The sequence below is a fragment of the Crotalus tigris genome, unplaced genomic scaffold (assembly GCF_016545835.1).
Source record: "Crotalus tigris isolate CLP2741 ecotype Arizona unplaced genomic scaffold, ASM1654583v1 scf7180000018005.443694, whole genome shotgun sequence".
Taxonomy (NCBI): Eukaryota; Metazoa; Chordata; class Lepidosauria; order Squamata; family Viperidae; genus Crotalus; species Crotalus tigris.
The window spans coordinates 351600-369462 of NW_024096769.1; positions in this window are offsets into that span (position 1 = coordinate 351600).

Sequence of the window (17863 nt, forward strand, 5' to 3'; positions counted from 1 at the left end):
ATGACTTACAGTGTTGCACAAATAGTTAAACATTGCTTAGCACAGGATGTGAATTAGTGTGTCAGTGGTTCAGTGAGTGAAAGCTTTGTGCACTGTTGACATTTCAGTGAAGAGGATCACTGGTTGGAGGCAAAACTAGCATATGAAAAAGAAGACAAGAGTCTTCAGAGAGACTGAGGATCAAAGTATATATTATTTAAAAAGCATCTTTTTATTTTCGCTGATTTTTTTTTAATGTAGATTGTATTCACTGAAGGAAACTAAAAATAATTATTGAGACTGTAGCAGATATGGTGCATGTCCCAATCACAGTTGCAAAGGAAGTGGAATAGTTCCATGGTGAATTGCAACACCATGTTGATACTACTTTCCCAAAAGAAACTTTATTAATTATAAGAAACTAGAATACTAAAGTTGCAAGAAAAATAGAATCTGGACTGATGGGAAAATTTGATCTTGGTGATTCCATTTGCTGCTGCAGCACCATGTAAAACACCTATTTGTAAGGGACTAGCAAAGTCAAGGGTGATTGAAAGTAGCTATGCTGGACCACAAAAAGGTTTTTCAGCTCTGCTTTTCACCACAATTTTGTTTCCCATAATTAACAGTTTCCAGTACCAACATGCATCCTAACTTTACATCTCTGCACTTGGTATATCCCAAATCTACAAAAGCAGACTTCTTCTTTTTGCTGAAAAATAAGGGGTGGGACCTTCTTTTTCTGCTTATGGAGATTCTTAATCCAGGTCACGGTTGTCCCATGGTTGTCCCAACCAGTTTTCCAAGAGGCAACTGGATTTTCTTGTTTTATTTCCTTTGAAAATGCTTCGCTTCTTCTCATCTGTTTATCTCTACCAGATAAACCTCCAAATGACCTCAGTGACCCTCAGAGAGCTAAGACCAGCCTTCAGAGCACTAATGACCAGATGACAGCAAGGAATATAAACCCTTTCATTCCCCACCATTCAGTCAGAAATGAAGAAGCTTCTTGGAGTAGAAGCAAAATATTTTCAAAGAACACCTCCCCCATGCCCCCAGAAAAGTACAGTTTCCTTTTTGAAAAAGCACTTTGGGATCTTCTTTTTCCCACAGGGACCTGATTTCAGGAAAGTCAAACGGTGTGCAGACTGGCATAGGAAGGAAGGATGTTTTTACTCCCACTTCCACATTGTCAGTTGGTTTGTCAATGGACTGGGAGAATGATTTTGTTTTGTTGCGTTATTTTGCTTGTCTGACCATACGAATGGGCATATTGGCAATCAGAGTGCTATACCAGTGCCAGGCCCTGACAACAGGAAGAAGGGTATTGCTTTATAAAGAGAATGCTAGTTAATACCAGCACTGAGTGACTATAGAGCAGCATTTTTTGTTTATAACCTCTTTTATGCTGTTTTATTCTGGATGACTCTAAGTGGCTTACAAGTCAACAGAACCCTCAACAATGGCAGTAAACTAGCAGATAAATCAAGATCACGTGAAGTGTTAATATCACTTTACAATGCCTTGGTGAGGCCACACTTGGAATACTGCATCCAGTTTTGGTCACCACGATGTAAAAAAGATGTTGAGACTCTAGAAAGAGTACAGAGAAGAGCAACAAAGATGATTAGGGGACTGGAGGCTAAAAACATATAAGGAACAGTTGCTGGAATTGGGTATGTCTAGTTAATGAAGAGAAGGACAAGGGGGGACATGATAGCAGTGTTCCAATATCTCAGGGGCTGCCACAAAGAAAGGGAGTCAAGCTATTCTCCAAAGCACCTGAAGGCAGGACAAGGAGCAACGGATGGAAACTAATCAAGGAGAGAAGCAACCTAGAACTAAGGAGAAACTTCCTGACAGTGAGAACAATTAACCAGTGGAACAACCTGCCTCCAGAAGCGGTGAATGCTCCAACACTGGAAGTTTTTAAGAAGAGACTGGACAGCCATTTGTCCAAAATGGTATAGGGTTTCCTGCCTAAGCAGGGGGTTGGACTAGATGACCTCCAAGGTCCCTTCCAACTTTTTTATTGTTGTAATAATAATAATAATAATAATAATAATAATAATAATAATAATAAACTAACAACATAATGCATCATTACAGCACTCATGGCACTGTATCTTAAGCAGGAAAAAGTGCTAATTCATCCTAGTCCTCAAAGACTTTCTGAAATATGCAGCTCTTAACAATGTCTCAGAAAATCATAAAGGAAGGGACTACTATTGACTCTGAGGGCAAACTGCCCCATAAGGAGGGACAAATACTTACTTTTGTGCCCTCCTGCTGGATTTCCCAGTAATGAATCTATTTGCATAGATAGGGCAGGCAGGTTCCGTCCAGGAAAGGCAATCTCAAAGATGCCCAGGTAATATAAAATTGTAGATATACTAACCAGCTTTAATAGCACTCAGACAGAGAGTGGTCCTGCAGCAGTGATGGAACGTGGCAATAATGATATCATATAGACAGCCACAATCTGTATCAGGTGAAGGTTCCAGGTGACCCTCAAGTGTATCTTCATATAGAGCAAATTACAGTAATCAGTTCAAGAGGTGGCAAGGATATGAGTGACCGTAATCGGTGCCTTCTGTTCCAGAAAAGGCTGCAACTGGAACACTTGCAGTTCCTGGCTTTTCTGGCCAAAACCTCCAGTTATGTATGCAGGTAAGCTGTGAGTCCAGGCTTCCAGGAGAAACACACACACACACACACACACACACATATACCCACCACTGCTCATTGTAGGCCTGTTCTTTCAGGAAAGTGCAATCACATCTGGAGTCAATCTGGAATTGGCTAGTTTCTGAATTAACAGCCATTTCATCTTCTTGGGGTAAGCCAAAAACTATTTCTCACTATTCCTGATATCTTCCAGGAATTGGATCATCTCATCTGTTTAGCTGAGAACCGAGATGTAAAACAATGTATTTTCTACATACTGATCCTACTTAATCCTATACATCTATACCAATAAATGACCTCTCCTAGTAATTTCCTTTAGCTATTCAACAGAATGGGAAAGAAGGTTGACTCCGAGGGCATCTCAAGCTGGAGTGCCTGAGGGCTTGACCTGCTCTCCCCCATGATCACCAACTGAAATCTCACTCAGGAAGAAGAAGCAAACCTACTGCAATGTGGTGCTCTTACTCCTAACCTTCACAGAAGCCCCAGAAGGATATTTTGTCCAGTGATATCAAAGGTTGATGAAACATAGTAACATAGTAGTAACTGTGAGAGGGATCTCGGAGTCCTAGTGGACAATCATTTAAATATGAGCCAGAAGTGTGCTGCAGCTGCCAAAAAGGCCAACACAGTGCTGGGCTGCATTAACAGAGGGATAGAGTCAAGATCACATGAAGTATTAATACCACTTTACAATGCCTTGGTAAGGCCACACTTGGAATACTGCATCCAGTTTTGCTCACCACGATGTGAAAAAGATGTTGAGATTCTAGAAAGAGTACAGAGAAGAGCAACAAAGATGATTAGGGGACTGGAGACTAAAAAATATAAGGATCGGTTGCTGGAATTGGGTATGTCTAATTTAACGAAGAGAAGGACGAGGGGGGACATGATAGCAGTGTTCCAATATCTCAGGGGCTGCCACAAAGAAGAGGGAGTCAAGCTATTCTCCAAAGCGCCTGAAGGCAGGACAAGAAGCAACGGATGGAAACTAATCAAGGAGAGAAGCAACCTAGAACTAAGGAGAAACTTCCTGACAGTGAGAACAATTAACCAGTGGAACAACCTGCCTCCAGAAGCGGTGAATGCTCCAACACTGGAAGTTTTTAAGAAGAGACATTTGTCCGAAATTGTATAGGGTTACCTGCCTGAGCAGGGAGTTGGACTTGATGACCTCCAAGGTCCCTTCCAACCTTTTTATTATTATGGATCAGCACACAGTCAGCCAGATGTTCAGACTGGATTTGGCATTTTGTCTACCTATCGAGTCCTTACCCAGGACCTGGGATAGGCAGATGTGGATGTTTGATGGTATTACAGATATCGTCGCAGGATGGAAGCAGTTCCTAGTAAGGCCGCCTTTTGCAATTGACTAATAGCGAATTTGTCAATGCCAATGGTGTTCAAGTGGTGCTCCAGTTGTTTTGGGATTGCACCCAAGGAGCCTATTACTATTGGTACTACCCTTGCTTGCTTTTGCCACAGTCTTTCTATTTCTATTTGTAGGTCTTTGTATTTTGTTATCTTCTCCAGTTCTTTCTCTCTATTCTGCTGTCTCCAGGCACTGCCACGTCCACTATCCAGACTTTTTTGTCTTTCTTATCGACAGTTGTTAAGTCTGGGGTGTTATGTTGCAGGTGCTTGTCTGTTTGAATTCTGAAGTCCCAGAGCAGTTTAATTTTATCATTTTTATGACTTTCTCTATTTTATGATCCCACTAGTTTTTGCTTACAGGCAAATGATATTTTTTGCAGATCTTCCAATGCGCCATTGTTGCTAGTTTGTCATGCCGCTGCTTGTAGTCCTTCTGTGCAATCTTCTTGCAACAGCTTACCAGGTGGTCCACTGTTTCTTCAGCTTCTTTGCATAGGCAGGACTTACTGTCTGTTGCTGTCTTCTCAATTTTGACTTTATATGCATTTGTCCTTAAGGCTTGGTCTTGTGCAGCCAGAATTAGTCCCTCGGTCTCTTTCTTCAATTTTCCTGCTCTTAGCCATTGCCAGGTCTTGTTAATATCTGCTTTCCCAGCTATTTTTTAATGTATTGGCCATGTAGTGCTTTGTCTTCCCATGCCTCTATTCTGTTCTTCATTTGGTCTTTCTTGTAGGCCAGTTTGGTCTCTCCAGTAATCAGTAAACCTTCCTGATATACTAATTTCAGTGCATCTTCATCATTGTTCTTCAGATATTCTTCCAAAGCCATTTTTTCTTCTTCAACCATCTGATGTACTTGTAGCATTCCACGCCCACCTATTTGCCTTGGTAGATAAAGTCTATCAATGTCACTGCGTGGATGAAGGGCATGATTCATTGTCGTTATTTTTCTGGTCTGCCTATCCATTGCTTTTAGTTCTGCTTGAGTCCAGTCCACTATTCCAGCTGTGTACCTAATGACTGGGATTGCCCAGGTGTTGATTGCCTTTATGGTATTTCCTCCATTGAGTTTGGACTTTAAGATCTTCTTCATTCTCTTGATGTATTCACCTCTAATCTTTTTCTTGACTTCAGTGTGCTTGATGTTATCAGCTTGAAGGATACCCAAGTATTTGTAGTAATCTTCCCCATCCAGACTCTTAATGTTATTTTTGTGGGGCATCTTGATTCCTTCAGTTTTCATTATTTTTCCTTGTTTGATAGTAAGTGTGGCACATTTGTCCAAGCCAAACTCCATTACAATATCTTGGCTATATATACGGACAGTGTTGAGCAGCGATTTTATTTCAGATGATGTTTTTCCATACAGCTTCAGATCATCCATGTAAAAGAGGTGGGATAGTCTAGCAGATGTTTTTGATGTTTGATAGCCATGTCCTGAGTTATTCAGTATTCTTGACAGAGGAAACAGAGCAATAACAAATAGTAATGGTGATAATGAATCTCCTTGAAATATTCCTCTCTTGATATTAACCTCTCCCAGCCTCTCACCATTGATCTGCAACTGTGTCTTCCATTGTGCCATCGATCTTTGCACAAATTTTCTGATGTTTCTACTGACTCCTGTTATTTCTAGGCACTTGATTATCCAGTCATGTGGCAGAGAGTCAAATGCCTTTTTGTAGTCAATCCATGCCACATTCAGGTTGGTCTTCCTTTTCTTGCAGTTTTCCAAGATCATTTTGTCTATTAGGAGTTGATCTTTTGTTCCTCTGCTATTGGGGCGGTTTCCTTTCTGCTCAGGTGGAAAGAGATTGTTTTCAACTAGATGCTGTTGTACTGCATCAGCTACCACACCAGTTAGTAATTTGAAAGTTGTTGGTAAGCAGGTAATTGGCATTATTATTATTATTATCATCATCATCATCATCATCTCCTAGGCAAGGACAGTTGCACTTCTGCATTGAACTCCTGCAACAGAGGAACCAGGGCCTTCCCCCCCCCCCCCCTGTGCTCTTAACTGAATGCTGGGTTTAGAAGACAGGGAGGCCAATCTCCAACTCCGCCTCACCTCTCTCCTCCCAAAACTCTGGGAACTCTGATGCCTCTTCGCCTGGAGCAATAGCCACTTGGTGCTGTTTTTTTTCTGCTGACACAAGTATTTCCTCTTGAATAGCAGGGACCTTGAAGATTTTGATTGTTTTCTAAGCTAGGAAGAAATGCACTGATGTTAAGGAAATGATTCTATACACATTTCCCAGGAGTATGCCCAGGTCAATGCCACAGGGCTTAGTTCTGAGGAGAAGTGCATTGGACTGAAATATAAGGCTTGCTGCAAAGGGATATCATCAATATTGTTTATTCGGTTTATTACTTTTTATCAAAGCTTTTTATTGTTGAATCCTTAAACGATTTCTGCTTTTTTTCTTCCCTGCCTCATTGAAACACTGTTTTATTTAAAATTCTGCCAGGGATCACATTTGGCCTCCCTTGAAATTAGATGCAGTAGTGGATTAGAGTAGGATTTGTAGGCAAAAGTCCAGGGGGCCCTCTCAACAGAATAAGCAGGAGTGGCTTGCCACATGTTGATGTTTGTGCATAAAATATGTAACTATCTAAAGGAGAGTCCTTCCAATAAAAACAGATTAACTGTCCCTGAGGCTGGGCTCAGAAAGCAAACCAAACTCTTGGGACGTTTCCTGCTCAGTTTTCATGCAGAGTATTGAGTGAAGCACACTTTTGCCATCTGTAAGGGTGGGGGCAGAGTTTATTTCTTTGTAGCCATCCGATAGCTGCATGGGCATGGCAGGGAGACAATTGCATTGCTGGGGAGATGAGACAAAAATGTGGCTCTTTTGGGAGATGTCAGCATTTGAGGGAATTAAGGAAAATAGGCACTTTAAACTTGGTAGAGACTTAATGCGCCTAATTTGCTTATGGATTTGTACGAAAGAGTGAAAAAGGGGGGCTCAATTATTTAATTGTTCAGTCAATTATTGCATTATAATGATGTGTTATTAGAGAGTTTGTGTAGTGTAAAGTGAAAGTGTTGGACTAGGAGCTAGGAGATCTAGATTCAAATCCATCCTAATCTACAAAAGCTTTATGGGTGAATTTAGGCCAGTCGCTTTTTCTCAGCCCAACTCACCTCAGAGGGGGAGAAATGGGGGACAGGCAGGGCTATATAAGCCACCTTGAGATCCTGAATGAATTAGCCCAGACTTGTTCCCAATATGTAGCCGTTTGGTTTCCCTTTAATAAAATTTCTAGTCACTAATAAAAGCCCATTATCATCCAAGGCACGTACTATTCTGTTAGAACATATCTGGAAGGATCCGTTTGCCTGGGTGATGAGCTTCTGCAGAGGTGGGACATTTGTCCAAATGAACTAATGTTTTGCTGTTTAGGAGAAGAAAGCTAATTCTGAATTCAGGGTCAATGCTTGATCAGAATAGTAGAGAAATGTCTACCTTTCTGAGAATTAGACGAAGTCAGACAAATGGCAGTGGGCCCGGGTAGAATACCTGGCTGTTCCTTTTTCATAATATTTTTAATTGAAGTTTAAAAATACAAAGATAAAAAACTAATACAAGCTAAGGATAATATTAAAAAGAGAAAAATAGAAAGTGCAAAAAGGAAAACACTGGGGAAGGGAAAAGAGAAAAATGTATTAAAAAAGAAAGAAAATGAAAAGAAATTTCTGAAAAGAAATGACTTTTCCCTTCATCAGGACAGGTACAAACACTTTAAATAAATCAACACCTTCTCTAATATTTCAGCCAAAAATCTCTTCATCCCATATATCATCTTTTGTCTATTGGCAAATAATAAAGCCTCATCTTTCAATCCTAATCAGCAAAAGTCCATTAGAAATATATATATATATATATATATATATATATATATATATATATATATATATATACTTTAACCAGTAAATCAATTTAATATATCTTATCCTTACACAATACCTTGTCATTTTCTCCAAAAATACAAAGAAAAACAATCTTCTTGCATGTCTTATCTCATTCTAAAAACAAATCTTTAAAACCTCATCATTCAAACTTAATCAAGAAAAATCCATTAAGGGCTACTAGAAACAACAAATTAAAAATATTAATCTTTCATCCGTTCAAATGATGTCCCACAAATTAATTTGTTATCTTCTCTTCATCTTCTCTCAATTTTAATACCATAACCTATCATTTCTCTACAAATACAACAAAGTGTCTCCTTCCCATATCTTATCTATAAACAAATCTTTAAAGCCTCATCATTCAGTCCTAGTCAAGAAAAGCCATTAACATCTGGCTATTTCTCAAGAGCAATCCAGCACTTTTGGAGACATTCAACTGGGACTTGAGCCACCATCTGCTCTTGAATGAGAAGATGCCCCCACTGGATAGGGCAGAACAGAAGATTCCTCCTCCTTGGCATTAAGCTTTTCAATAAATGACTTTAGTTTTCCCTGTTACTCAGGTTAGAAGGCAAGTGTTTTTGAAGTGTGTGGTGCTACAACACAAGGACGACAGGATTTTTATTTTAACAGATGCAGCACAGTAAATATTTGTGGAATAAGATAGCTGTATGCTTAGATCTGCATACAAAAGCTAGCAATCATGTAAACAGAGCAGGCAAAGAAAGGAACAGAAAGTGGGAGCAAAGGTAAAATTATCCAACTGAGCAAAGCGGTTCCAGAAAGAAATAAAACATCCCCAATATTCTGACTGTACTTTTCCTGCCAACATTCCCTCACTAGTTCCAGTTCTTCAGGTTTTTTGATCACACTATCCTAGTCAAGGTTCAATAAGGAAAAATCTGCTTGCTATATTTGCTACTCCCAGGAGCAATAGCCCATCCAAATTCAGGGGAAAAAAATAAACTTTCAGCTGCATCCCCCAGCCTAGATTTCACCCCCCACCCCCCCACCCCAGAAGAGGAGAGTGGCTTTTTGACTTAATCTTATTTACTGCTGCCAGCCAACCTGCAAAACTTAGATCCACCGTGGTACAATATGTCATGTAAATATATCTAATGCGTGTGGATAAGTGGATGTAAACACAGCAGGGAATGGATTCAGCTCTGCCTTCCTCCACATTTCTGACGTGCTTTAAAAACAGTTCCACTCTTAGCAACCAGATTCAAAGGAAGACAATGGGATAGGAGCTTTGTGGTGCATTAGGAGCTTTGTGGTGCATTAGTAAAGGGGATCTGAGCAGTTGTAACTTCTGTGCCGGACTTGTTCTGCTGCCACATATTGTTCTCTACGCCACTAATCCTTTTTTAAAGTTATATCCAGCCCAGCTTGTAGCTTCTTTCTCCTGCCCTAGACCATCTGCATGAACATTTTTCTCATCTCAGCATTCCAAAGAAATCCCATTGCTTCTCTCTTGCTGTGATGTATTGTCTGCGGGATGTCCATTTACAGATGTCAAGCTCCCTTCTGGATCCTTGCTTGGACACTTTCCATAACATTCCATGATCATGTCACAACTCAGAATCACACCCAATGAATATATTAACATTCATAATTTCTCTACTTGTCATACACATAGGAAAAATGACAATTTTATGACTCTGAACAACATTTTATAGAAAATAGAGTGGAGGTAAAAACATTCAGGGATAGCATCACTTGGTAAGTGGCTATGTAAATTGAGTAAAATAAAATCAAAAGTCCGTATTAAGTAAATTGATTCTTAAAAACATATCTCTTAGTTTTTCCCAGTGTCAGTTCCAATGAAATGCTTGGAGTGGAACACAGAAAGTTACTTGATATCATAGATCCTCTTAGTTCAGTATTTAATACTCTACATTGATTGGTAGCAATCTTCTAAGACAGCGTCCCCAACCTTTGCGGCTTGGCAGCCTGGCTGGGAGAGGGAGAGGGGAACTGGGCTGTGTGAACCGTAGCCCAGTGCACGTGTGTGCCTCAACTTGTGTGAATGGTGGGCTGCATGCGCATGCACACACACAGCTCAGCTTGAGCAAGTTGACCTGCACTCGTGTGTGGATGCATGCCAGCCCACCATTTGCAAGAGTTGAGCTGCACATGCCAGCATGTGTATCAGCCTGCTGTTCACACAGCCTGGTTTCAAATAGGCCATGGCCATGTAGTGGGCCACAGCCCATGGATTGGGGACCTCCTACTGTAAGATTTCAAACATGAATCTCCTCCATCCCTATGTGGAAACAGAATGGGACAACTAGCCATGGAATAGCTCACTGTGGGACAATCCACATGGGATAACTCAACATTATAAATGTTATCCGCCACTGTTTCTTCAACATTATTTCCATTGACAAAAATGGAAATAATGTCGAAGAATCAGTGGTGGATAACATTTATCACATTGCGTTGTCCCCTTTGGGTTTTCCTACAGCAAATTGTGCCATGGTGAGTTGGCTGTGGTGAGATGGCCGCAGTGAAATTGCCACAGCAAATTTCCTGCAGTGAGATGGCCATGGCGAGTTGTCCTAAACCCGCATGGAAATGCCAAGAAGAAGAGAAACAATGATCTATTCTACATTATGATCTTGTAAATAAGTAAGTATTATGTCCTAAGTATTATATCCTAATACTTACTCAATATTTTGTCCCTTTTCCTTTCATTAGCAACACTTATTAAGGACTCAAACAATTGCTAATTAAGAGATAACATCTCTTTTGCCTGCTCCACTAGAAGACCAGCTATAGTTTAGGATTTGAAGCTTGAAAATCATAATTTAATTTGGAGTCCTTTAATTTTTAATACACATAGGTCTCACAACAGCTGTTTTTGTAGGAGAAGCTAGAAGAAACTTAGTTTCAAAGTCTGGTTCAAAAAAGCCAAAATGGCAGCTGCTCAGGGTATGAAAAATACAGTAAACTTTCAGTTTGAGTTAATGAACCATGCTTGAGAATGGTAAGATGGCTCTGTGTGCATAGTAACCCAAATTGTTGAGCTTAGAATGCCATACAAACATGGCTTCAGGCACTTGATGCTGCCATCCTTTCTATGCCTTGGTTCTTTAAAAAGTAATGGATCTGTCATTGTCCTTGTGTCTGTTGACCTGAAAATCAGAGAACAAGGCTGTTGTAAAAAAAAAGAAACTAGGAGGTGTTATGAGATGAGAATTCCCACCAATGGGACAACAGACTGTTCAGAAGCTCTGCTGAGTTGCTACACTTCAAGAATAATGATTGGATTTGCTGGGATTTCATATACCTTGCAACAGAGCTAATAATATATTGACCCAGCTCCCAGAGTCTGCTGATCTCATGAGAACAGACAGATTTGGAGCTGATTCCACACGGCCACAAAAATTCCATGCAGAACTGCCTTTAGTTATCTGCCAGCATTTCCATCAAGACAGTCAACCCATGCAGTTTTCTTCTAACAGTGACCTAGTTCACAGTTGTATTAGGTCATGATTTATTTAACCATGATTTATTAAATAAACCACAATTGACTGGTCACATGCACCATACTAAGTTAATAGCTACTGTTTAAAAGCCAAGTGACTTGGTTCATATAGAATAAGCCAAAACAAGGGAATTCAGCCTGTAGGTCATATGGTACAGAATACTACATGCCCACAATTTCCTTTTAATATTGGAGCAGAAAACATGCCTACATTATAACTAGGCAAGAATCAGAGAAACCACAAATAATAATTAGTGCTTTATTTTAAGTTTGCGAATCCTCAAATCAGAAATCACGAATTTGCATCTTTGTCCAATAGTCCTTTTGTACTGATGCAGCTGATTTACACATTATATGATTTAACAATTAAGACATGCATCCCACTGAGAATGGTAATGTTGCAGGTTGTAACCATTATATGGAATGAAAAAGACAGCAATAGTTATTATTCCCACCACTTTGCTTTCTAGATGATTGTTTTTGTGGTATCTGAGTGTGGTGGAATGTCTAGATAAGTTGGAGAGAGGGGGTCAAAAGGATCCTGAGTTTAGAGTTGTTGAACTGCGGTAAATGACACAACCTGGACCTCTCCCAGAATCCTTGAAGCCTTGTCTTACCATTCCCAAGAGGATACAGTCAGTCTGGCAAGATTTTTGTAATATAGTGGACTAGCAATAAAATGAGACTCTTCATGTGTGACTCTTCATGTGGTTGCATTTGTCTGCCATTGAGCCAGAATTGATCCCTGGTGACTGCCTGGACAAGTCCCTGCAGTTTTCCTTTGTGATCTTTTTGGAAGCAGTTTGCCACTGCCTCCTTCCTGGGGCAGAAAGTGGCTGTCCTAAAGTCACTCAGTTGGCTTTGTGCCTAAGACAGGACTAGAATTCACAGTTTCCCATTTTGTAGCCTGTTGCCTTAAGGTCTACACCAGGGTGTCAAACTGCCAGCCCGCAGGCCGGATGCGTCATGCCGAAACCGTGCCCACCCCATTGCTGGCAATGGAGAAAAAGTTGTGATACGTCACAACACGTCACATGACGTTGCGAGTTTGACACCCCAGCTCTACACCAAAGTGGCTGTAGATTATATTGCTCACCCTTTTTTCTTTCTATTCAGGATTTCAGTTTTTGCCTGTATTAGTGCAGAAGAAGGATGCAGGCACCAGGTTTCCTCAGCTTGGTGCTTTCCAGATGATGGCTTAGAATTTGGGATCTGGCTTGTAATTCTGGAATTTGAAGGACAGTTTAGATATGATCTAGGTGATAGTGGGTCAGTAAAAACAATGACAGAAATTGGTACTACATTTGCTTTATGCAATATAGGTCATCAATATTTCTTCCTCTATCTGCAGCAAATTTCAAAGATAATATCAATTATGACCCATTTATTCCCTAAACAGCTGCCATTATTCAAGAGCAGGATCCTGCCTGCACATAGAATAATCATAAACTCTTAAAAGAAGGCTGTAATGGCACCACATGGTGATCCTGGCCACAAGAATCATCAATTCCTACAAGTGTCACTCATGGTTCCCAGCAGTTATAATGACACCTTATAATTAATTGGCATGGAAAAAAACAATTATTGTCTTTCTGTATGTCATAGGTAAACATATATATATAAATCTATATATATACATACATACATATATATATATATGTATGTATATTCAAAAGATAAAAACGAGCACCAGGAGGTAAAACAATTAAATGTTTAATAAATAAATAACCTAGCTTTCGATGGCTATATTGCTGCCATCATCGTCAGGGTGTTAAAAGCCAGAGGGTGGGGGAGCTCGTTTATGTATGTATATATATATATATATATATATATATATATATATATATATATATATATATATATATGTAATAAATTCAGATTTCTTTTTGCTGACAAGAGTTAAAGATTTAAGTGGGAGACTAGGATAGCTATTTTGGACTCATTTGTCCTCATCAGCTAGCCACACCCTTTATGGGATTCAAACCAGGGCAGTCTACATGCTAGGCAGTATATTAACCACCAGGCCACCGGCTCTCCTCTCCTCTTTGTCAGACGAGTTTATCTGTAATAACTGGATCCAGTTTATTTTTATAATGAATTCCTAGGGTTTTTTTTAAAGATGGTCCTGCAATAAGTGGCCCCTAATGTTGAAAATATATGCTATCTGTCTGCATTGAACTGTTCGGTAATTATTGCTATTTGTTATTAATTATTACAGTTGTGTTTTAACAGTCTCACTCCCATTGAAAATACAGTGGTGTGCAATTTGTCCTTGAGGGACTTTGCCAAGAGTAAAAATCTCATTAAGGGGCTTGAGGTTGTTTTCTTTTTTTAAATAGATTAGGGTTTCTGCGTTGTGTTTTTCTTCCTCCCTATTTGATTTGAATTAGTGAGATAATGAGCTCCCAGAGGGGTGAGATGCCGACAATTCCCAATCAAAGCACCAGAGAGGAATTAAAGAGAGAGAAAATGTAAGGCAATCCTGTGCTCCAAAAAGATCTAAAGCATCACTTTAGGATATCGAACTAGTACTCCTTTTGGGCCCAGTTGAGTACCGAGAGAAATGAAGATAGGATCTTGGTGTCAAGAATTCAGAATGCTGATCAATAAAATGAGTAGGGAGTCCACCAAACTCCATTGGCATGGCTTACTACAGTTTGAAGTAAGTGAAATACCCGTATGCATTGTCTCCTAAAGCAATAGGAACATAAGACTTATAAGCTCAGAATCTAAATATATGGAACTACAATATAATTAGCAAGCCTTTCCAGTCCAGACTCTCCAGATATATGGATTTCAACTTCCAGAATTTGCAGCAATGATTATGCAAGCTGGGGGGGGGGATTCTGGGAGCTGAAGTATACACAATTAGATAGTGCCTACGTTGAGGAAAGATGATAAAAAGAGTGTCACAATTCATCAGGAGACAGTACTCAAACTATGTCACCATGCACTTTATTGGAAAGTGGACATCTGGGAAATAAAACAGAGCCAATCTTGCATGCATACTTTGTTAGCATGAAAGGAAAAAAAGGGTCCAAATATAACATGTCCGAGGTTCTTATTTCTGTGCACCTTACAGATAATCCTCAACTTACAGCCATTTGTTTAGCAACTGTTCAAAGTTACAGCAGCATTAAAAAAATGACTTACAACCATCCTTGCACTTACGACCACCACAGCATTTCCAGGGCCATGTGATCAAAATTCAGGTGCTTGGCAGCCAACATGTATTTACAACGGTTGCCCCCTCCCAGGTGATTGCTGTTTGTGACTCTCCAGATGGCTTCCAACAAATAAAGTTGATAGGGGAAGCAGGATTTGCTTAACAATTGAAATTAGCTAACCAGATGCCAGTTGACACTAACAATTTTTTTTCTTATCAGGAATGTTGAAAGCTATCTAATCAATCCATACAACCATAGGATAAAGGTTTTCCTACATTCCAATCAATGATGAACCTGAACATTATTTTAAAAGAGAGGAAATAAGTCAAATTAAAATACAAAATAACTATGTTGGTTAACAAATTACAAAATCCATGCCATGTATCCCTCACTGTCTTATAGCTAAGTAGTAGCAGGATAGAAATATTGTTTTTACTTTGGTTCAAGCCATTCTATCTATCTATCTATCTATCTATCTATCTATCTATCTATCTATCTATCATCTATCCATCCATCCATCCATCAACATTCTTAACCTCCATCTTCCTCATAGAGGGGCTTTGGGCAGTGTTAATCAAGCATGTTATTTTTTTTACACTGAATAAAGCTTATGCAGAATATATCTAACAGTACATCAGAACTATGAACACTTTCCACTCAAACCTTTATTACTCTTGCATTTCTTGGGCATCTTTTATCTACCCACTTGCAACCTTAAGGTCATCTCTGAATCCTCTTAGTCATTTCTCACATCCTGGTAGATGCCAGTTGCTGCTGCTGCTGCTTTTTCAACATGTTTCCCATGTTTTCTTTTTTATAATTAGCACTTAAACCTTGCACTAAACCTCTCCTCTTTTCCAGATTAGTATAACCTCTATGTTGCTGCTCTGTTTTTTTTTTGCTTCCAGTCAGTTCAGAACAATTCTGCTAAATTCATTGTTCTCATTTTTAAGACTCTGCTTTAGTACCTTGCCAATTTTCTACATCAACATCAAGCATCCAGTCCTTTCAATTTAAAGTTATTCAAAGCTTTCAGTTTCTTCACCTCAATTATATATCCAGGTTTTTCTTCTTTCTCTCAGCCAAGCTTTTTCAGACTATCACTTTTTTTCCTCTCTGTAGTAGATTTGCTCTTTTATTCTCACCCTAGAAAGCAGGCACAGTAGGTATCCACAATTAACCTCATATAGAATTCCCAGCCTCCATTATGTTGCCATAGATAAACAACTGCTATTCTATGGAACAGCTGACAGCAGTTAAATTATCAACACAAGTGCTCTACCATATTGTTATCTGCAGCAATGGAGGGATCAAAACAGTCAAAACGGTGATCATGACTTTTGCGTTTTCGGGTCACAGGCATTAAACGAAGACGCATGGTGAACAGCAAAGCTTTCTTTATTGACTTCTCCTTACAACCAGCAACAGCAAAAAGGCACGCAGGCCTTTTATAGTGTCCAAAACCCGGACAGTGTCAGCCAATAGAAATCCGGCTGTTTTCTCACCTTGCGCATGCGCGCAAGGCTGGCGATAGCCAGTCTGGTCCCAGGCAGCTTTTGGTCTGCCCCGGACCATTTGCAACATTTCTGAGCCTGCTGAATGCTTCAGCAGGCTCAGGACACAACAATGACTTTTTCTCCCAGTGTCATCACTCTGCTAACCCCCTAACTCCCACAGTACTGTCTTATGCCTGAAGATAATAGAATAGAATAGAATAGAATAGAATAGAATAGAATAGAATAGAATAGAATAGAATAGAATGCGATCTTGGAGGTCTTCTAGTCCAGCCCCCTGCTCAAGCAGGAGAACTCATATCATTTCAGACAAGTGACTGCCTAGTCCAGGGATAGGCAACCGTGGCTCTTTTATGACTGTTGGACTTCAACTCCCAGAATTCCTGAGCCAGCTGTGCTGCGGGAAAAGGGAGAGGTTTCCAAGTTGAGCCATGCTGACTCAGGAATTCTGGTAGTTGAAATCCACCAGTCATAAAAGAGCCAAGGTTGCCTACCCCTGGTCTAGTCTCTTCTTAAAAATTTCCAGTGATGGAGCACCCACGATTTCTGAAGGCAAGCTGTTCCACTGGTTAATTGCCCTCACTGTTAGGAAGTTTCTCCTTAATTCCAGGTTGCTTCTCTCTTTGGTCAGTTTCCAACCATAGTTTCTTGTTTTCCCCTCTGGTGCTTTGGAGAATAGTTTGACCCCCTCTTCTTTGTGACAGCCCTTCAAATACTGGAATACTGTTATCATGTCACCCCTATTTTTTCTTTTTTTAGACTAGCCAAACCCAAATCCTGCAGCCGTTCTTCATATATTTTAGTCTCCAGGCCTTTGATCATTTTATTGTTCTTCTAATATTTACCCATGTAGTAGGGCTATATTGCTATTATCCTTCTCATCTCTCCTACTACCTTCTCCTATTACTATAACTATGATTTATGATCTATGACATCACTTTGTTGTTTGTATGTACACTGAGAGCTTATGTACTGTGTGTCCAATCACACTTGGCCAATAAAGAATATTCTATTCCATGGTGATCATGATCCTCCCTCTTTGTGTAGTCAGTGTTGACATGTAGCAAACATATTTGCCATTTTGACCCATGATCTCTGTCTTCTGTCTTATAGGCCCCTATGGCCATATTTGATATTTTCCCCTTTATATCCAATAATTTGCATGGTCTCTGTAGGCTGGAGATAAGCCAGAAAGATTAAAACACAGTTGTCAGCAAGGTACTCACTTCTCAGGAGAAGTTCATAATAGTAGGATATGGTATTTTTTTCTAAGTACCAATTGGCCAATGTAACACAGGACTGCTTTTCCCTCTGCAATTCAAATACTATTTGGTGTCTCTTAGGTTTGGTCTCTCTTTGCCTTAAAAAGAAATCTTTTTATTTCTTCATTACAGCTGGAGATACTTAAACTAAAGGAATTAGGAACCGAGATACTATTATAAATTGATCATGTCATCAAGATCCTAATCAATAATATTTTAGCCAAGATGGAAGCAGTTGATCCATTTTGGTAGAAAATGCTTCTTGACTGGAGTTTAATAGCCTTCTGGCTTACATTTTATTCTCTTGTGGTAACGTTAACTAGATGAAGTGTTTATAGGAAGATATGTGATAGCTTTGGCTTGATAGATGAAATACCAAGTGTTACAATCTAGACACAATTGGCAATTGTACTGCTGATATTGTTGCATGATGCTTATATCCTTGCCCCCAACAACAGGGGGAAACTGAAAACA